Raw genomic sequence first — 21,110 nt, forward strand, 5'->3', positions numbered from 1 at the left:
GTTGTCCCCTGCACTCTGGTTGATCTTTCATTGATCCTGTTATAGTTATTATTCTATAGACTTGCTGAGTATGCCCGCAGGAAAATAAATCTCAGGGTTGATATAGAGACATGTACATTGATAATAAACTTTACTTTGAACTTTGTACAATGATTTCTCTAACTTTTTGCAATGTTTTCCCCTTCCCTCCTTACTTGCCCCCCCAATACACACACACTCTCTCTCTCTCTTCTTTCTTCAGTTGTCGACATCCACTCCTTTAACGGTGAGATCTTTGATGACTATACAGTCCTACCCTGGACCCACAAGCTCTACTGCTGGTGGGACATGTATATGTGGTAGTGGTGGTAGTGATGGCAACCATGGCTGCATTTCTCCTGGCTCTCTTCTGCTGTCTCTTGGTTGTTCTTTCCATCTCCAGGATAGGAACCCCGTCCCTACACAGCTGTCGCCAAGTGGTACGGTCAGCAGCAACATCCTCCAGGTCCTCGGGTCTGATCTTGCACTTCCTTAAAGCATTCTTCATCTGAACCTTCTTCGGCCCTCCAGCTGAGCGTTGACCATGATGTCGCTGGCCGTATAACACTCTGCGGGGTAGCCGACATGGGGGCATCCTTATCACGTGCCCCAGACACCGCAGCTGGCCTGGCCTCAATACTTCTGCAGTTGGTCTTTACAAGTATTTTCGTGTGAGGCTCCCGCTCACGCCAGGTCATTCCCAGGATGCGCTGAAGGCAGCTTATGTGGAAGCGCTCCAAGGACTTGATGTGACGGATGTAGGCTACACCCCCCCCCCCCTTCTTATTCTGCTTCTACCCGTTTCTTTCCAGTCCTGTCGGAGGATCTCAGCCCAACACAGTTTATTTCTCTCCATAGAGGCTGCCTGACATGCTGAATTTCTCCAGCATTTTGCATGTGGTACTTCGGAAATCTACTGCATTTTCCCCCCGCAAGAAAATGAACGTCAAAATAGTACATAGTAATAAAATTACTTTAACCTTTTGCACTATGAGCGAAATCAGAATTGATTGAAATATTTCTCCGCAGCCTCGAAACACAGACCCCCCCCCCCCCCCTTGCTGAGTGGTGAGGATCGGAGATGGGAGAATGAGAGAGGGAGAGAAGGGGGTAGATAGTGAGAGAGGGGGAGATAGAGAGAGAGGGGAGAGGAAGAGGGAGGGAGAGAGAGAGAGAGGGAGAGAGAGAGAGGGAGGGAGGGAGAGAGAGGGAGAAAGAGGAAAAGAGATCAGAGAGTGGGACATCTGCAGCAGATGGTGCGCCTGTTTAAAACTCAGTCCCCTTCAAACTAGGAAGTCTTCCGCTTTCAGCGCCGACAGTTTCCGCGCTGGCAAAGCGGGGTCGCGGGCTGTTCTGGTGACAGCAGATAAGTGTATCTCGAAGATTATTTACAAAATCTCCAAGAAGCTTGAATAAAGAAGTCTGCTCTCTCACTCGCTGGCTACTTCCCTCCCTCTTCCTCATCTTCTCTTACTACCTTCTCCAATTTCTCCACCACCCTTCTCCCCTTTCTATCGTCTCCCTCTTTCGACCTCTTCTCCACACCTGTTCACTACCTCTCTGCCTCCCCAACACCTTCCCACCTCCTCCCTCCCACTCTCCTTCTACCATTCCCTCCTCGAACTGCACAGCGCCCAGTGAGGGTAGAAATGCCTTTACCGACCCCCGAGCAAGTGCTGCAGTGCCCTATCCTGGTTTATAGCTCGGAATCTCCAAATAACTCACTGCCGGTGTGTGTGTGTGTGTGTGTGTGTGTGTGTGTGTGTGTGTGTGTGTGTGTGTGTGTGTGTGTGTGTGTGTGTGTGTGTGTGTGTGTGTGTGTGTGTGTGTGTGTGTGTGTGTGTGTGTGTGTGTGTAGAGTGAGAGAGGGAGAGAGGGAGCGAATCGTGACTGAACGTGTTCCTCAGTCCTTTCAAGTTCATTGCCTGTGAGAAGGTCCAACCCCCCAGCAGCCGCCAACCCAGGGGTGGGACCGTTGCAGTGGGAGCCGCTCGCACGGGAGGAGTCATTGCGACGCAGCTCCACTTTCGCCTCAGTCTATCTGCTCGTCTATCCGCGGGACGGCCACCGGCACAAAGGTAGGGGCTCTAGTGAAATATCCCCGAGTGGGAGTCTGACGGGAGAAAACTGGGCCCCCACCCCCAAAGCTCGGCAGATCCTTCCCCTCCCCTTGAATGAGTTCCTCCCGCACTTTGTTGCCGGTTTCACGCCGCGAGTTTGTCGTTATCTCTAGGAGCTGGAGAAGCCGGCAGGGCGACTGAAATAACTTTCGAAAGGGTTCGTTTGCGGTTAGAGAAGAGGTGAGTGAGTGGGACGGGATGGGGCGTTAGTATCTTTTAAAGAGTATGAACAGGGGCAATGGTCCGGATGCGAGATGTGGGAACGCGAGCGTATTCCCGGTTGTGTGTCTCGTCGCCGGCAGGGAGGGTAGAGCTAGCGGCAGGGGAAGCAGGGTGTAGCGGTGTTTCTGCTCCAGCGCCCCCCGGGGGTCTGGGCGTTGGGTATGACCATCCCGAGTCTTAGGAAGCCGTGGTCTCATCTCCGATCCACTTGCAACGGATAACGAGCACCCGATATCTGAACTGTCAGCCGCGCCTTGGGGGCTGCTCGTTTACCCTTCAAATCTGAAGGGTGCATTGAAAGTTGAAACACTCAGCGAGTCTGAAAAGCCGTTTCAGAACCTTGACCCTTGATCAGAACCGCGGGACCCTCTGGCTGTTGTCTAACGGAGGTACTTACTGTCTCTCCAATGTGAACTTAACCAAGGCTCCGTCTGATTGTGGACTTCTGAAAGGGTAAGACGAGGGAACACGAACCAAAACTTACAGAGGAATCAGAAGTGGTGGGGGTGAGCAATCTCAAATTCCTGGGGGGGTCAATATCTCTGAGGATCTAACCTGGCCGCAACATATCGATGTAGCTCTAAGGAAGGCAAGATAGCGGCAATATTTCATCAGGAGTTTGGGGAGAGTTGGTTTGTCACTGGAAAACTTCTACAGATGTACCGTGGAGAGCATTCTGACGGGCTGCACCTCTGTGTGGTATGGGGGGGGGGGTCTACTGCACGGGATCGAAATAAGCTGCAGAAAGTTATAAAATTAGTCAGCTCCATCTTGGATACTAGCCTTCGTAATATCGGAGACATCTTCAAGGAGCGGTGCCTCAGAAAGGCGGCGACCTGTATTATGGACCCCATAACGCAGAACGAGCCCTCTTCTCACTGTTACTGTCAGGGAGGAGGTACAGAAGCCTGAAGGCACACACTCAGCGATTCAGGAACAGCTTCTTCCCCTCTGACATCCGATTCCTAAATGGATTTGAACCCATGAAAACTGCCTCAGTTTATTATTTTTATTTCTGTTTTTGTCCTATTTTAAATGAAGTATTTAATTTAGATATGTGCTTACTGTAATTGATTGTTTTTTAAAATTTATCATGTATTGCATTGTACTGCTGCCGCTGTTAAATTTCATGACATATGCCGGTGATTTTAAACCTGATTCTGGTTCTGAGCTCTCAGTCTCACGCGTAATTGATTAACCTGTCCCAACTGTCCGGGCCAAATCTGTGGGCAGCAAGTATAGCCGCTCCCGAGCGAAACCCGCGTTCAATCTTGAGCTCCGGTGCTGATTGTGTGGAGTTTGCAAGTTCTCTCTGTGAACCTGTGGGTTTCCTCTGCATCGCCGCAAAGGTGTGCGGGTTGACGGGTGAATTGGCCACTGGTGAGTGGTGAAGTCCGGTGGGGGCACTGAGTGGAGGGGGGGGGGTGTTGATAGAATAGGAAATTACACTTCAGGGGGGAAAGGGATCGCTCCGTGAACGATGACACACATTGATGGGACAGTTTGTGTTGTAAGCGAACTTAGAACTATTACCTTTCCAGAAATATTGAAGTTTGCATGAACTTTCTGTGTGCAAAGAGGCCGTCACGCGTCCTATCTTAAACAGAAAAGGTTGAAAAGAATGCTATTGTCTTTGAGTTCTTCGCAGTCTCCTGAACGAGAACGGTTGGACAGTATAGCAATGTGTCCATTTGTCAATTGACCTCTCTGCCTTCTTTCCCCTGTGTGTTTATGTCATCCCGGCAGATGTTTGTGTGTTGTTGAAAGCTCTGCTGTAAAGACACCATGTTCCTGTTGTATTCTCTAATGCACTGCTTCGGTAAGGGGAGGTGTCGCTGTTTGAGAGGCAGGGCCTCGATTAGTTAATTTATTAGCTTTTAAATGAAAAGCGCTAGAGGAAGGTTTCAGTAGAACAACAGAATGAGTCAGCACGAAAAGCTGTCAGAATTTGGAAGGTCTTGCTACATGTAAACTGTTTCAGCTGTCCGGAGGTGCGGAAAGGAAGCGAGGTGACGAAATTCTCCCGTTAGCTGAGATTGTTCCGCTGTGCATTTGTTCCAACCTGAACACGAAATGTTTTGACTGCGTATACCACTCTATCTCGATACTACCAGGAGAGGGTGCGGGCCAGCAGTCTTCTCGACCTGCCGCAGTCCTTCCGTTGCTGTGGAAGGGGCTGCAGGGTATATAACCATTGACAGTGAAAGGGCAGTAACACTTCTCCAAGTAAGGACGCTGCATAACTTTCAAAGCAGTTTGTTGACGGTGGCGTTGCGCTGCCCGTAGCTGCAGTGCATTTTAGCACACAATGCAGCTACCGTGCGCCAGTGATAGAGGAAATGGTGTCGGATAAGGTATCAGCCATGCATACACTCAGTGGCCACTTTACACCGGCTCCTTAATGCCAATCATGTGGCAGCAACTCGATGCATAAAAGCATGAACGCATGGTCAAGGACTTCAGTTGCTGTTCAGACCAAACATCAGAATGGGGAAGAAATGTGATCTAAGTGGCGTTAACAGTGGAATGATTGTTGGCGTTAGACGGGTTGGTTTGAGTATCTCAAAAGCTGCTGAACTATCGCGTGTGAAAAATGAAAAAAAAACATCCAGTTCTGTGGGCGAAAATGCCTTGCTAATGCGAGTGGTCAGCGGAGAACGGGCAGACTAGTTCAAACTACCAGGAAGGTGACAGTAGCTGAAATAACAATGTGTTACCACAGTGGTGTGCAGAATGCACAACATGTCAAACCCTGAAGTGGATGGGGTACAGTGGCAGAAGACCATGAACATGGCAGGGACAGGAGGCGCTTAAAATGGAGCCTGAGTGTCCTACACTGTCTTGTACAGTATTACTTTAGCATTGTCAGACTACTGAGATGCAGGATCACAATCTGATTTGTTATCTCAGACTGATTCGGCATGAAGTGTATTGTTTTGCAGTAACAGGACAGAGCATCAATGTAAATAAATAAACAGGACAAACATGGTAAAACAATTTCATTGAGTTTGTATGCCATCCAGACAGATCACTCCGCACATAAGCACACTGTGGTCAGAATAGAGATTACAGCGTTGCAGTTCCAGAGTGCAGGAAAAGCAAATAAAATGCTAGATTCATCTTTAGTGTACGAGTTGTTATCTTGGTTAACTTTAGTTCAAGATAACAGTGAACAGGCTGACCATTGTGTTGAGCTGATACATTATAAACTGAAGCTTTATAAGTCTGATGGCACTTGGAATTTAGTGAGCGATTTTAGGGTCCGTATCTGAGAAAGAGTGAGCTGGCGTTGGAGAGGGTCCAGAGGAGGCCCACAGGAGCAATCCTGGGAATTAAAGGGTGAATGATGTATAGGGAGTGTTTGACGGCTCTAGGCCTGTACTCACTAGAGTTTAGAAGACTGAGGGGCATCTCATTAAAACTTATCAAATATTGAAAGGCCTAGATAGCGTGGACATAGAGTTGATGTTCCCTATGGTGGAGGAGTCTAGAACCAGAGAGCGCAGCCTTAGAATAGAAGGATGTCCCTTTAGAACAGAGATAAGGAAGAATTAATTTAACCAGAGCATGTTGAATTGGTGGAATAAATGCTTCAACATTTAATTATCTATTATCTCTCTCAACCTCGTTCTCCTGCCTTCTCCCTGCCACCCTTGACACCCTTGCTAGTCAGGAAACTATCAACCTCCACTTTAAATGTACCTAAAGACTTGGCCCACAGCCATAAGTGGCAAAAAAATCCACAGATTTACCACCATCTGATTAAAGAAATTCCTTCTCATCTCTGTTCTAAAGGTACATCTTTCTACTCTGAGCCTGTGCCCACTGGTCCTGAACTCCCCTATTATTAAAAACATCCTCACTACATTCACTCCGTATAGGCCTTACAATATTTGATAGATTTCAATGAGATACCCCTCATTCTTCTAAACTTCAGAGCCTTCAATCACTCTGATCCATGCCTTCTAACGCAGTTAGACACAAAGATGGATACACAATGGTCATACACAGACAGGCATCCATATATATGCAGACGTGCGCGCGCGCACGCACACACACACACACACACACACACACACACACACACACACACACACACACACACACACACACACACACACACACACACACACACACACACACACACACTCTCTCTCTCTCTCTCTCTCTTTCCCCGCCCCGTACTAACAACTTTCTACAGGAATATTATTGAGAGTGTCTTGCCTACCTACATCACACACAAGGCATCAGACCGGAGAAGCATGCAGAGAACAGTACAACCTACTGAGAGGATCACTGGATCCCCGATTCGTGACATTCACTGCAGATAAAGGGTCTGAAGCATTGATGAGGATCCTGACCACCCATCCTGTAATCTCCCTAACCCACTACTGTCAGAAAGGAGGTACAGAAGCTTCAGGACGAAGTCTCCCTCTCAGGCTGTAAGACTAGTGAATACCCTGGCACCAGTGAGGTCTCATCACCAGGGTAGTGAACTGCTTTCTGTTTACCTCTGCTGCACACTTCACGTGCATTTTGAGTTACACCTTTAGAACTTGCTTGTGGTAATGTTTTGTTTTACGTCCTGTGTGTGATCTGCTGTATGTATTGTGGGTGTGCCGTGGTCCGGAGGAATGTGGTTTCCTTTGGTTGTCTGTATGTACAGTCGGATAGCAACACAACTGAACGTGAGCGTAAACACACACACGCACAAAGCAAAGCTACTCAGATACAAAGTACACACATAAACTACTTGCACAGCTCAATCCACGCCAGTCACCGAACACACACAATAAATATATTGCAGGTTCATAAGCCAGGGTTTGAAGGGCTTTGGGGAGAAGGCGGGAGAATGGGATTGAGAGGGAAAATCAATCAGCCATGATGAAATGGTGGAGCAGACTCGATGGACCAAATGGCCTAATTCTGCTCCTATTTCTTATAGTCTAATAATTTATTTTATCATTTCCCATCTTAAGCTTCAGACAATAACATTTTCAAACTAACAACACACACTAAAAATGCTGGAGGAAGTAAGCAGGCCAGGCAGCATCGATGGAAAAGGGTAAACAGTTGACGATTTGGGCCGAGACTCTTCATCAGGACTGGAAAAGAAGAGTGAGAAGTTAGAGTAAGAAGGTGGGGGGGGGGGGGGAAGGAAGGAGTACAAGGTGGTAGGCGACGGGTGGAACTGGGAGGGGGAGGGGTGAAGTAAGGAGCTGGGCAGCTGAAATGGGAATGGTGAAAGGCGTGGCAATTACTGGAAAGCTGCCTCACATGGAAGGATTGTAGGATTGTTTGGGCCCCTGAATCGTAGTGAGGGAGCAGGTGTGGTACTTGTTTCACTTGCAAGGATAAGAACAAGAAGGGAGATCAGTGGGGAGGGATAGTCATGTGGGGAGAGATCCCTGAGGAAAGTGGGAAGTGGTGGGGAAGGAAAGATGTGCTCGGTAGTGGGATCCCATTATGGAAGTTATGGAGAATTATGTGCTAGTTGCAGAAGGTAGCGTAGGTGAGGACAAGCGGGATCCTATCCCTGATAGGATGGCAGGAGAATGGGTTAGGTGAAATGGAAGAGATGCAGGTGAGGGCAGTATTGTTGGTGGAGGAAGGAAAGCTCCTTTCTTTGAAAAAGGAGGATATCTCATTAGTTCTGGAATGAAAAGCCTCATCCTGACAGCAGATGCAGTGAAGATGGAGGGCCTGAGAGAAGGGGATGGCATGTTTACAAGCAACAGGGTGGGAAGAGGTGTAGTCCAGGAAGCTGTGAGAGTCAGTGGGTTTGTAAAAGATATCAGTAGATAAATTGTTTCCCAAGAGCGAGGTGTCAGAAATGGACTAGGTAAATTTGAAGGTAGGGTGGAAGTTGATGAGGTCAACGAGCTGAGCATGGGTGTAGGGAGCTGCCCCAATGCAGTTGTCAATATTGCATAGGGTAAGTTGAGGAGTGATACCGGTGTAGACTGTTCCACATGGCCGACAAACAGGCAGGCATAGCTGGGACCCATGCGAGTGCCCATGGCCACATCTTTGGTTTAAAGGAAGTGGGAGAGCCAACAGAGAAATTATTGACATTGAAGCTCAGTTCTGCCAGATGGAGGAGAGTGGCGGTGGAGGGGAACAGATGGGCCTGGTATCTAGAAAGAAGCAGAGAGCTTTAAGGCCCTTCTAATGGGGAGGGGGGGTGGGATAAAGGTCCATAGGGGCTGGAAGTCCATGGTGAAAATGAGGCAACCGGGGCCAGGGATCTTGAAGTCATTGAAATGATATAGAGTGTGTGAAGTGTCGTGGATGTAGGTGGGAAGGTACTGAACCGGGGGTGGGGGGGAATAAAACAGCGTCAAGGTATGCAGGTATGAGTTCAGGTGGGAAAGAACAAGCCAAAACAATGGGTCTACCTGGACAGGCAAGTTTGTGGATTTTGGTCAGGAGGCGGAGATGGGAGGTGTGAGTTGTAAGGGAACTATGAGGTTGCTGGCAGAGGATGGAAGATCCCGAGAGTTAATAAGGTCAGTGATCCTGCAGGTGGCAATAGCCTGGTGCTCCTTAGTGGGCTCCTGTTTGAGGGGTAAGTAAGAGGAGCTGTCACACAGTTGTCGCTTGGTCTCAGCAAGGTAGAGGTCATTCCGCCAGACTACTACAGCAACCCCCTCCCCTTACTTGCAGGTTTAATGGTGGGGTTAGGATTAGTGTGGAGAGAGTGGAAAGCAGTACATTTGGAAGGAGTGCGGGTGGAATTGGAGACAGGAGTGGTAAAGTTGACTTTTCTAACCACTTCTTTAGGTCCAATGTACACCAGCTCCACATTCCAGGAAGCATATTTGTGGACACTTATAATTCACTTTATTGCAAAAATGAGCAAAAACCACAAGAGGCAGATGAAGAATCAGTAATTAATCATTGGCTAATAAATAAATTCAGGGAAAAATCAAAATAACTTCTAGATTATAGCAATAAGCCCTGTGCCAGTGCTGTGGTGCTTACTGATAGGAGTATGAAACGGAACTTATCACGAAACAAAAATAAACACAGAGCTTATTCATACCAAAAGACCGAGTAAGGGAAGTGCCTCCGAGTTCTTGCAGAATTTTATGGCTTTTCCGAACGTCTGTGAATTATAAAAGGACATTGAACCCAGGACCATTACCTCATTACTTTTTTATTTCTGGTTTTTTTTTGCACTATTTACTTTAACTTAACTATTTAATAGACAGAAATATACTTACTGTAATTCAGTTTTTTCCCTATATTTATTTATTTATCATGTATTGCATTGTACTGTTGCCGTAAAGCTAACAAATTTCACAATATGTGTTGGTGATATTAAACCTGATTCTGATTCTGTATATTCCAGAGATTGATTACCAGATATTCCAGAAAGTGCACAGACACAGACACAGACACACACACACTCTCACTCATACACACACTCTCTTTCTCACTCTCTCACACACATGCACACATAATCACGCACACAGGCACACACTTATACAGTCATGCACACATATACATTCACACATACTCACACACAGAAACATGGAAACATAGAAAACCTACAGCACAATACAGGCCCTTCGGCCAACAAAGTTGTGCCGAACATGTCCTTACATTAGAAATTACCTAGGGTTAACCAAAGTCCTCAAGTTTTTTGAGCTCCATATACCTGTCCAGGAGTCTCTTAAAAGACCCTATTGTATCCGCCTCCACCACCATCGCTGACAGCCCATTCCACGCACTCACCAATCTCTGCGTAAAAAACTTATCCCTGACATCTCCTCTGTGCCTATTTCCAAGGACCCTAAAACTGTGCCCTCTCGTGATAGCCATTTCAGCCCTGGGAAAAAGCCTCTGACTATCCACACAATCAATGCCTCTCATCATCTTATACACCTACATCAGGCCACCTCTCATCCTCCATTGCTCCAAGGAGAAAAGACCAAGTTCATTCAACCTATTCTCATAAGGCATGTTCCCCAATCCAGGCAACATCCTTGTAAATCTCCTCTGCACCTTTCTATAGTTTCCACATTCTTCCTATAGTGAGGTGACCAGAAATGAGCATAGGACTTCAAGTGGGGTCTGACCAGGGTCCTATATAGCTGCAACATTAGCTCTCAGCTCCTAAATTCAATTCCATGATTGATGAAGGCCAGTGCACCGTGTGCTTTCTTAACCACAGAGTCAACCTGCGCAGCAGCTTTGAGTGTCCTATTGACTCAGACCCCAAGATCCCTTTGATCCTCCACACTGCCAAGAGTCTAACCATTAATACTATATTCTGCCATCATATTTGACCTACCAAAATGAACCACTTCACACTTATCTGGGTTAAACTCCATCTGCCACTTCTCAGCCCAGTTTTGAATCCTATCAATGTCATGCTGTAACCTCTGATAGCCCTCCACACTATCCACAACACCTCCAATCTTTGTGTCATCAGCAAATTTACTAACCCATCCTTCCACTTCTTCATCCAGGTCATTTATAAAAAAGCAAGAAGAGTAGGGGTCCCAGAACAGATCCCTGAGGCACACCACTGGTGACCGACCTCCATGCAGAATATGACCAGTCTACAACAACTCTTTGCCTTCTGTGGGCAAGCCAATTCTGGATCCAAAAAGCAATGTCCCATTGGATCCCACACCTCCTTACTTTCTCAATAAGCCTTGCATGGGGTACCTTGTCAAATGTCTTTCTGAAATCCATATACACTACATCTACTGCTCTACCTTCATCAATGTCTTTAGCCACATCCTCAAAAAATTCAATCTGTCTCGTAAGGCATGACCTGCCTTTGACAAAGCCATGCCGACTACTCCTAATTATATTATGCCTCTCCAAATGTTCATAATTCCTGCATCCCAGGAACTCTCCATCAATTTACCAACCACTGAGGTAAGACTCACTGGTCTATAATTTCCTGGGCTATCTCTTCTCCCGTTCTTGAATAAAAGAACAACATTTGCAACCCTCCAATCCTCTGGAACCTCTCCTGTCCCCATGATGATGCAAAGATCATCGCAAGAGGCTCAACAATCTCCTCCCTCGCCTCCCACAGTAGCCTGGGGTACATATCTTTCAGTCCCCATCACTTATCCAACTCGATGCTTTCCAAAAGCTCCAGCATATCCTCTTTCTTACTATCTACATGCTCAAGCTTTTCAGTCCACTGTAAGTCATCCCTACAATCACCAAGATCCTTAATACTGAATACTGAAGCAAAATACTCATTAGGTACCTCTGCTATTTCCTCCAGTTCCATACACACTTTTCTACTGTCACACTTGATTGGTCCTAGACTCTCACATCTTATCCTCTTGCACTTCACATACTTGTAGAATGCCTTGGAGTTTTCCTTAATCCTGTCTGCTAAGGCCTTCTCATGGCCCTTTCTGGTTCTCCTAATTTATTTCTTAAGCTCCTTCCTGCTAGCCTTATAATCCTCTAGATCTCTATCATTACCTAGTTTTTTTTGAACCTTTTGTAAGTTCTTCTTTTCTTCTTGACAAGATTTACAACAGCCTTTGTACACCGTTGTTCCTGTACGCTACCATCCTTTCCCTGTCTCTTTGGAATGTACCTATACAGAATTCCATGCAATACCCCTTGACATTTGCCACATTTCTTCTGTACATTTCCCTGGGAACATCTGTTCCCAATTTATGCTTCCAAGTTCCTGCCTGATAGCCCCTTATTGCCCCTTACTCCAATTAAATGCTTTCCTAACTTGACTGTTTCTATCCCTCTCCAATACTATGGTAAAGGAGATAGAATTATGATCACTATCTCCAAAATGCTCTCCCACTGAGAGATCTGACTCCTGACCAGGTTCATTTCCCAATACCAGATCAAGTACAGCCTCTCCTCTTGTAGGCTTATCTACATATTGTGTCAAGAAACCTTCCTGAACACACCTAACAAACTCCACCCCATCTAAACCCTTTGCTCTAGGGACATGCCAATTGACTTTTGGGAAATTAAAACCTCCCACGACGACAACCCTGTTATTATTGTACCTTTTCAGAATCTGTCTTCCTATCTGCTCCTCAATGTCCCTGTTACTATTGGGTGGTCTATAAAAAACACCCAGAAGAGTTATTGACCCCTTGCTGTTCCTAACTTCCACCCACAGAGACGCCATAGACAATCCCTCCATGAATTCAGCCTTTTCTGCAGCCGTGACACTATCTCTGATCGACATGTCCCCACCTCTTTTGCCTCCCTCCCTGTCTTTTCTGAAACATCTAAAACCTGGCACTTGAAGTAACCATTCCTGCCTCTGAGCCATCCAAGTCTCTGTAATGGTCAGAACATCATAGCTCCAAATACTGATTTGTGCTCTAAGCTCATCGGCTTTGTTCATAATACTCCTTGCATTAAAATAGACACATCTCAAACCATCGGTCTGAGCACGTCCCTTCTCTATCACCTCCCTATGCTCCCTCTCACACTGTCTCCAAGCTTTCCCTATTTGTGAGCCAATCTCCCTTTCCTCCTTCTCTTCAGTTTAGTTCCCACCTCCCCTAGTTTAAACTCTCCCAATAGTCTTAGCAAACCTCCCCGCCAGGATATTGGTTCCCCTGGGATTCAAGTGCAACCCGTCCTTTTTGTACAGACAGACAGACATACTTTATTGGTTCCGAGGGAAATTGGGTTTCGTTATAGCTGCACCAACTAAGAATAGTGAAGAAATATAGCAATATAAACCATAAATAATTAAATAATAATAAGTTAATCATGCCCAGTGGAAATAAGTCCAGGACCAGCTTATTGGCTTAGGGTGTCTGACACTCCTAGGGAGGAGTTGTAAAGTTTGATGGCCAAGGGTAGGAATGACTTCCTATGACGCTTAGTGTTACATCTCGGTGGAATGAGTGTCTGGCTGAATGTACTCCTGTGCCTAACCAGTACATTATGGAGTGGATGGGAGTCATTGTCCAAGATGGCATGCAACTTGGACAGCATCCTCTTTTCAGACACCACCGTCAGAGAGTCTAGTTCCACCCCCACAACATCACTGGCCTTACGAATGAGTTTGTTGATTCTGTTGGTGTCTGCTACCCTCAGCCTGCTGCCCCAGCACACAACAGCAAACATTATAGCACTGGCCACCACAGCCTCATAGAACATCCTCAGCATTGTCCGGCAGATGTTAAAGGACCTCAGTCTCCTCAGGAAATAGAGACGGTTCTGACCCTTCTTGTAGGCAGCCTCAGTGTTCTTTGTACGGGTTTCTCCTGCCCCAAAAGAGGTCCCATTGATCCAGAAATCTGAAACCCTGCCTCCTGCTCCAATCCCTCAGCCACTCATTTATCCTCCACCTCACTCTATTCCTATACTCACTGTCATGTGGCACAGGCAATAATCCCAAGATTACTACCTTTGTGGTCCTGCTTCTCAACTTCCTTCCTAACCCCCGTAGTCTTCTTTCAGGACCTCCTCCCTTTTCCTGCCTATGTCGTTGGTACCAATATGTATCACAACCTCTGGCTGTTCTCCCTCCCACCACAGGATATCTTGGACGCGATCAGAAACATCCTGGACCCTGGCATCTGGGAGGCAAACTACCATCCGTGTTTCTTTCCTGTGTCCACAGAATTGCCTGTCTGACTTCCTAACTATAGAGACCCTTATCACTACTGCCTTCTTCTTCCTTTTCCTCCCTTCTGTGCCACAGGGGCAGACTCTGTGCCACAAGCACGGCCATTGTTGCTTCCCCCAGGTAGGTTGTTCCCACCCCCCTCCAACAGTACTCAAACAGGAGTACTTATTGTGAAGGGGTACAGCCACAGGGGTACTCTCTAGCCACTGACTCTTGCTCTTCCCTCTCCTGACTGTTACTCACTTACGTTTCTCCCCAGGCCCCGGAGTGACTGCCTTGTAGAAAACCTACATACAAATTCCATGCATGAATGCAAACTCTGACACACAAAAACACAAATATCCATACACAGTCACAGACACACAGCAAACACGCACATGCCCTCATACAAATCAGAAGAACAGACATTGGACTTTTGATTAATTTTGAGTTTATCAGTTCTGAGCAATGAAAGTTGGTAAATTTGATAAACTGGTGTTATTATTATCCTCTGTCTAGCATACTGTTCATGCATTGCAACAGTGCACTGAGGTTCTACAGATATGGAGTAACAGAATGCAATACAGTGTTACATTTAGAGAGGATGTCCTTAAGGAACAAGATCACAGCAGAGCAGATTGAAGACAAGAACCCATTTTATCATACTGGGGAACAGTTCCACAGTCCAAGGTTTGCCTGCCGCCTCCTATAAGTAGACTTTGAAGAGGACAGGAGGATTGTGATACTGTTTGATGGCTTAGAGTGTGTGTGGCATAAGTGGATCAAAATGATAATGTTGTATGTTCTGCGTGTTGGGATTACCAGATATGACTCGGATACCACTTCCAAGGCCCTGAATCCCAATTGTCCAATCTCACCACGAATCAGCCCTACCATCGACCCTGACCCCTGGCAGGCTGTTACACCTTTTCATACTGGCAGTATGGCAACTGCTATGGCTGGTAACTCAGGGTAGACTTCTTCCTCCAATGAAGCACACACACCATTGGTTACTGTACCATTCTCACATCAGCAGGGTGCAGTTACCACCTGCCACCGGGAGGGGGCAGCCCCTTTCAACCTCACCAAAGATGTTTCCTCCAAACATCCTTTAAAGGGAGCAGCTGATGTCACTGGGAGCCCTATCAGTATGAGAGGAGAAGAAATTTTATTGTATTAGGTATTTACACAAAAAAAACCACATGGAACATCACAGCCTGATAGGAAAACACAATGCCCAGGAATTAAAAAAAACAATTACAGGAAGTAATAGATACAGCCCAGTCGGTCACAGGCAAAGCCCTCCCCACCACTGAGCACTTCTACAAGGGGCACTGCCACAAGAAGCCAACATCCAGGCCACGCTCTCTTCTCCCTGCTACCATCGGGAAGGAGGTGCAGGAACCTGAGGTCCTGCAGCACCAGGTTCAGGGACAGTTATTACCCTACAGCCATCAGGCTCCTGAACCAGAGTGGATAACTTCAATCAACTCAACTCTGAACTGATTTCACAACCTATGGACTCACTTTCAAGGACTCTACAAGGCACGTTCTCAGTATTATTTATTTTTAAAATTTACACTCTTTTTGCACTTTGTCTTAGTTCACGTAGAGCTTTTCATAAATTCTATTGTACTGCTTCATTTTCCTGTGAATGCCAGCTAGTAAATTAATTTGAAGGAGGTATATGATAACACATATACACTTCCTTATTAAATTTACTTTGACTCGACTTTTACTTTGAAATAGTAAAAGTGAGAAATCCAGAAATAAAATTGAAAGCACTTGAAACGTTCTTCCGATTTGAATACCTTCATGATGACCACAGCCTAGCAGAAACACAGAAATACTCAGCAGCCAGGTGGCATCTGTGGGAAGGGAAACAGAGTCAAGTTTTCAGACCAGAGTCTTACTTTGGAGAACGTTTGTCAGAACCTGATGAAGGGTTTCCGACTGGAAACGTTTCTTTTTCCATAGACGCTGCTCGGCCTGTTGGGCATTTGGGGATCTGTTTGTTTTGGATTTCCACCATCTGCAGTTTTTTTTGATTTTGAAAAGCACAGGCTAACGTGCTCTCTGAACAAGGAGCTTAACAGAAAAGAAAAGTGATGGTGGGAAAAAGGAGATCTTGCATTACGATGGCATCTTTCATATCCTTAGGATGGGCCAAGGTGTTTTGCAGCTGGTGATACTCAAGAGATCCTGGAAATCCAGAGCAACAAACAAAATGCTAGAAGAACTCAGCAGGTCAGGCAGCCTGAACTGTTGAGTTCCTTCAGAATTTTGTGGCTAGCAGCCAGTGGAAAAGCTTCTGAAGTATAGCCAAGTTGTCAACTAGGAAGCATGGCATATGATTTATGTACAGGAAGCTCCGCGGCCCACTGCACCCTGAATGACCAATGAATAGGATCTTTATAGTGTTACAGATTCAGGCAACAATGAATATATGAGTTAGGCAGGGGTTTATATAACAAATAACATGTTTATTAAACACTGAAAACAAACCCCCCAAAAGTAAACAAATCACTGACGTAACCAGAAGTCAGCTGTTGTGCAGCAGCTTGAACAGTTCTTAAAGCAAGGAAGCTTAAACAGTTCTTAAAGCGATGTTGCAAAAACAGTTCTTCAAAGTAGTATTGCAAAAGTTCAAAATGCTCACAGTCCATTTAAGGGAGAGACTTTTTAAGACGATTTAAATTCTCTTTCACGTCCTGTTGCTTCGGTTCCCAAATCGAACTTTTCCCACGAAGAATTTATGAAACGAAACAGCTTAAAGGCACTGACCTTTCCTTTTCAGAACTATTCCCAATCCTTTCTGCTATTTTGCAGGGATTAACACGAGAACAGTCAATGAATTCCTTCCGAATAAGGCTCAAACAAGGTCAAACCTGTTTCACCGTCAAAATCGATTCTCCTCGATCTTTAACTCCCGAACTCCGACCTTCACTCTCCACTGATTCTCAACTAGCAGTATTATAAAGAAACTGCTGGCAATGACCCTTTAAACTTTAGGCATTAGATAAAACTTCATCTTTCAACTAAACTGTGTCATAACATTAAATCACGCAGTGGCATGAAGTCAACATGGCAAATCCAGCCACGAACTGCCCCTCCTCACAGGGAGGGGTCCTCCTTTTATACCCTGTAAAAAAACCTGTCACATGACCTCTACTGGCGGGAAAATGACGTCACTCCACCATCACAAGACCATTACCTCAAGTCCAGTATAGCTTCAATCCCAGTCACGTGACAAGGGTACCACTGTCACATGTCACGAGTACGTAACAATAGACTGCCTTCATCATGATGTCATGTCTCTGGACACCCTACAAGATCAATATAAAACAGAAAATGTACACTTAGTCAAATAAGCCTTGGCAAAACACTGAAAGATGTCACGGTGTGCGCTGGCAATGATGGAACCCAAGTGTGGAGAAAGACAGGCTTGCATGTAGAGGAGGCAAACAGTTTGTACGTAGGAATTCCAACAGAACGTCGGTGGCTCGACCCAGCAACAAAACATTCTCAAAACTAGGATCTCATGATAAGCGCTAAGGAATGACCCAGAATCCCCAAGCCTATCAAAATAAACTTCATGAGGTTAAGCAATTAATAATACTGGTTAATCAGCAATTAACCATGGCTGATCTATTTCCCTCTCAATGCCAATCACCTGCCTTCAGCAACAAATTCCACAGATTCACCACTCTCTGGCTAAAGAAGAATGCTACTCCAGATAACACATTTTGTATGTTATCCAGAGTAACGCATACAAAAATGCTGGAGAAGTTTAGCAGGTCAGGCAGCATTTATGGAGAGAAATAAACAGTTGAAATTTCGGGCCAAGACCCTTCATCAGGATGAGGATACAGGTCTTGATTGCAGTGATAGGAAGAGCGAAATGGTAGAAGAAATCTGAGGAAAAGATTAGATATTCTTATAAAAAGTGAAAAATCCAGGGAAAGTCAGCAAATTAATCAGCATCCGTGGACAGCAAAGCAGGATTAGCATTTTGTATTAATGAAATGTGGACAAACAGATTAAAGGAAAGCAATAGGTTTGATCCCGAGTACTGTCCTGGATCATAACTCAGAGTGACTTTTAATCCTTTGAACCAGTGCTTTCCCAGAAAAGTAACGAGAATAATTCTTATGCAGAAACCTGATTCATGTTTTAACTTGTATATTGCTTTCCATGCCATTCCATGTCAATCACCAACCTGCTCAATTTCACTTGTGGGCTGATTGCAGCTGTGTCATTACATGGAATGGCATATAATGAATTCTGCGTGTCCCAGTTCTTCCAGCGAACTACTCCCACACACTCGTTCTTTCCCCATCATTATGTAGGGTTGTTTTTTTTCTCCCCACCCCCACCCCCAGTTTGGAAAGCTCTTGTTGAATCTATTCCATCACTGAGCAGCGTGCCCCATACTCAGAGTAGGGAGAATAAAGTCTCCATCTGTGGTTCACCTGTAAATCTCTGTAAGTGTTAGGCAGGAGTGATGAAAAATCTCTGGTGAGTTTATAAGGAATGCCGAGAACAGTTCTAGTATGGAAAAGGAATTCAGGAAGTAGATTCTAGTGGATTAGTTTTAACAAAGAGGCAGCAAATTAGAAAATGTCCTTAAAGGTAGATAAACATTTATAGTACTTTAACTATGTCTTTCTGGGTTGTGTTTCTCAAATCTAGGTGTACTGTTTTTATGGCATGCAAACAAAACTTCTCCAATACATCTGATACTACTACTAAACCAATTACTAATTCCCTCTTCACTTATGAAGAATGAAGTTGGGACAGTAGAGCTAGTTGAGCTGCTGCCTCACATCCCCAGAGACCCAGGCCATTCAAGGACCAATCAAGTGTGACTGTGGGAAAGTGTGTATGGAACTGGAGGAGATAGCTGATGTACTTAATGAATATTCTGCTTCAGTATTCACTACGGAAAAGGATCTTGGCGATTGTAGGGATGACTTACAGCAGACTGAAAAGCTTGAACATATAGACATTAAAAAACAGGATGTGCTGGAACTTTTGGAAAGCATAAAGTCTACGGGACCCGATGAGATGTACCCCAGTCTACTAGTGAGGGAGGAGATTGCTGAGACTCTGACAATGATCTTTGCTTCATCATCAATGCGGATGGGAGAGGTTCCGGAGGATTGGAGGGTTGCAGATCTTGTTCCCTTATTCAAGAAAAGGAGTAGGGATAGCCCAGGAAATTATAGGCTAGTGAGTCTTACTTCAGTGGTTGGTAATTTGATTGAAAAGATCCTGAGAGGCAGGATTTATGAACATTTGGAGAAGCATAATATGATTAGAAATAGTCAGCATGGCTTTGTCAAAGGCAGGTCGTGCTTTACGAGCCTGATTGAATTTCTTGAGGATGTGACTAAACACATTGATGAAGGAAGAGCAGTAGATGTAGTGTATATGGATTTCAGCCAGGCATTTGATAAGGTACCCCATGCAAGGCTTATTGAGAAAGTAAGGAGACATGGGATCCAAGGGGACATTGCTTTGTGGATCCAGAATTCGCTTGCCCTCAGAAGGCAAAGTGTGGTTGTAGACGGGTCATATTCTGCATGGAGGTCGGTGACCAGTGGTGTGCCTCAGGGATCTGTTCTGGGACCCCTTCCCTTTGTGATTTTTATAAATGACTTGGATGAGGAATTGGAGGGATGGGTAAGTAAGTTTGCAGATGACACAAAGGTTGGAGATGCTGTGGATAGTGTGGAGGGCTGTCAGAGGTTACAGCGGGACATCAGTAGGATGCAAAACTGAGCTGAGAAGTGGCAGATGGAGTTCAACCCAGGTAAGTGTCAGGTGGTTAATTTTGGTAGATCAAATATGATGTCAGAATATAATACTAATACAGAATATAGTATTAATGGTAAGACTCCTGGCAGTGTGGAGGATCAGCGGGATCTCGGGGTCAGAGACCAAAGGACAGTCAATGCTGCTGCACAGGTTGACTCTATGGTCATACGGTGTACTGGCCTTCATCAACCGTGGGATTGAGTTTAAGAGCCGAGAGGTAATGTTACAGCTATATAGGACCCTGGTCAGACCCCACTTGGAGTACTGTGCTCAGTTCTGGTCGCCTCACTACAGGAAGGATGTGGAAACTATAGAAAGGGTGCAGAGGAGACTTACAAGAATGTTGCCTGGATTGGGGAGCAAGTCTTATGAGAATAGATTGAGTGAACTCGGCCTTTTCTCCTTGGAGCTACGGAGGATGAGAACTGACCTGATAGAGGTGTATAAGATGATGAGAGGCATTGATTGTGTGGATAGTCAGAGGCTTTTTCCCAGGGCTGAAACGGCTAGCAAGAGAGGGCACAGTTTTAAGGTGCTGGGGAGTAGGTACAGAGGAGATGTCAGGGGTAAGTTTTTTACGCAGAGAGTGGTGACTGCATGGAATGAGTTGCCGGTGATGGTGGTAGAGACAGATACAATAAGGTCTTTTATGAGACTCCTGGACAGCACATGGAGCTTAGAAAAACAGAGGGCTATGGGTAACCCTAAGTAATTTCTAAAGTAAGTACATGTTCGGCACAGCATTGTGGGCTGAAGGGCCTGTAATGTGCTGTTGGTTTTCTGTTTCTATTCCAAACACACATAATTTACTGAAAGCAGTAAGTGAAAAACACCAGAAATATACTGAACTAAAAGGTGAAATTGAAAGACAATGGTACACGAACTGGGTATATGTTGTCCTGATTGGAATTTCTACCACTGATACCATCCCAAAGTTACTAACCGATAACGTTAAAGAAATAGGTCCACACAGTAATATCTATGCAGATCTTCGGAAAGCCACAGTACTAAACAGCACTAAAGTGGTCTGAAAGCTCATAGCAATTGAGAAATGAGTGCGCTTTGCCAAGCCCATGGCTCAGCATGAGAAAAAATAAAAATCTAATAATAATAATAAATAAGCAATAAATGTTAAGAAAATGTGATGAAGAGTCCTTGAAAGTGAGTCCATAAGTTGAGAGAACAGTTCAATGGTGGGCCAAGTGAAGCTGAGTAACGTTATCCCCTCTACTTCAAGAGCCTGATGGTTGAGGGGTAGGAACTGTTTCTGAACCTGGCGGTGTGAGTCCTGAGGCTCCTGTACCTTCTACCTGATGGCAGCAGCGAGAGGAGAACATGTCCTGGGTGGT

At 45.4% G+C, this 21,110-nt stretch overlaps 1 protein-coding gene across 2 annotated transcripts in view; it reads left to right on the forward strand.

The window, feature by feature from the left end:
• The first annotated feature begins 1,998 nt into the window (after positions 1-1,998).
• Positions 1,999-21,110, forward strand: part of LOC140740287 (prostaglandin E2 receptor EP1 subtype-like) — a 35,992-nt gene continuing 16,880 nt past the window's right edge. The window contains exon 1 of one of the 2 annotated variants that reach the window (XM_073069423.1): positions 1,999-2,096. The gene's annotated coding sequence lies outside the window, so the exon portion shown is untranslated. The other variant, XM_073069424.1, reaches the window with a different exon arrangement.

Source organism: Hemitrygon akajei, chromosome 16 (genome assembly GCF_048418815.1).
Source record: "Hemitrygon akajei chromosome 16, sHemAka1.3, whole genome shotgun sequence".
NCBI lineage: Eukaryota > Metazoa > Chordata > Chondrichthyes > Myliobatiformes > Dasyatidae > Hemitrygon > Hemitrygon akajei.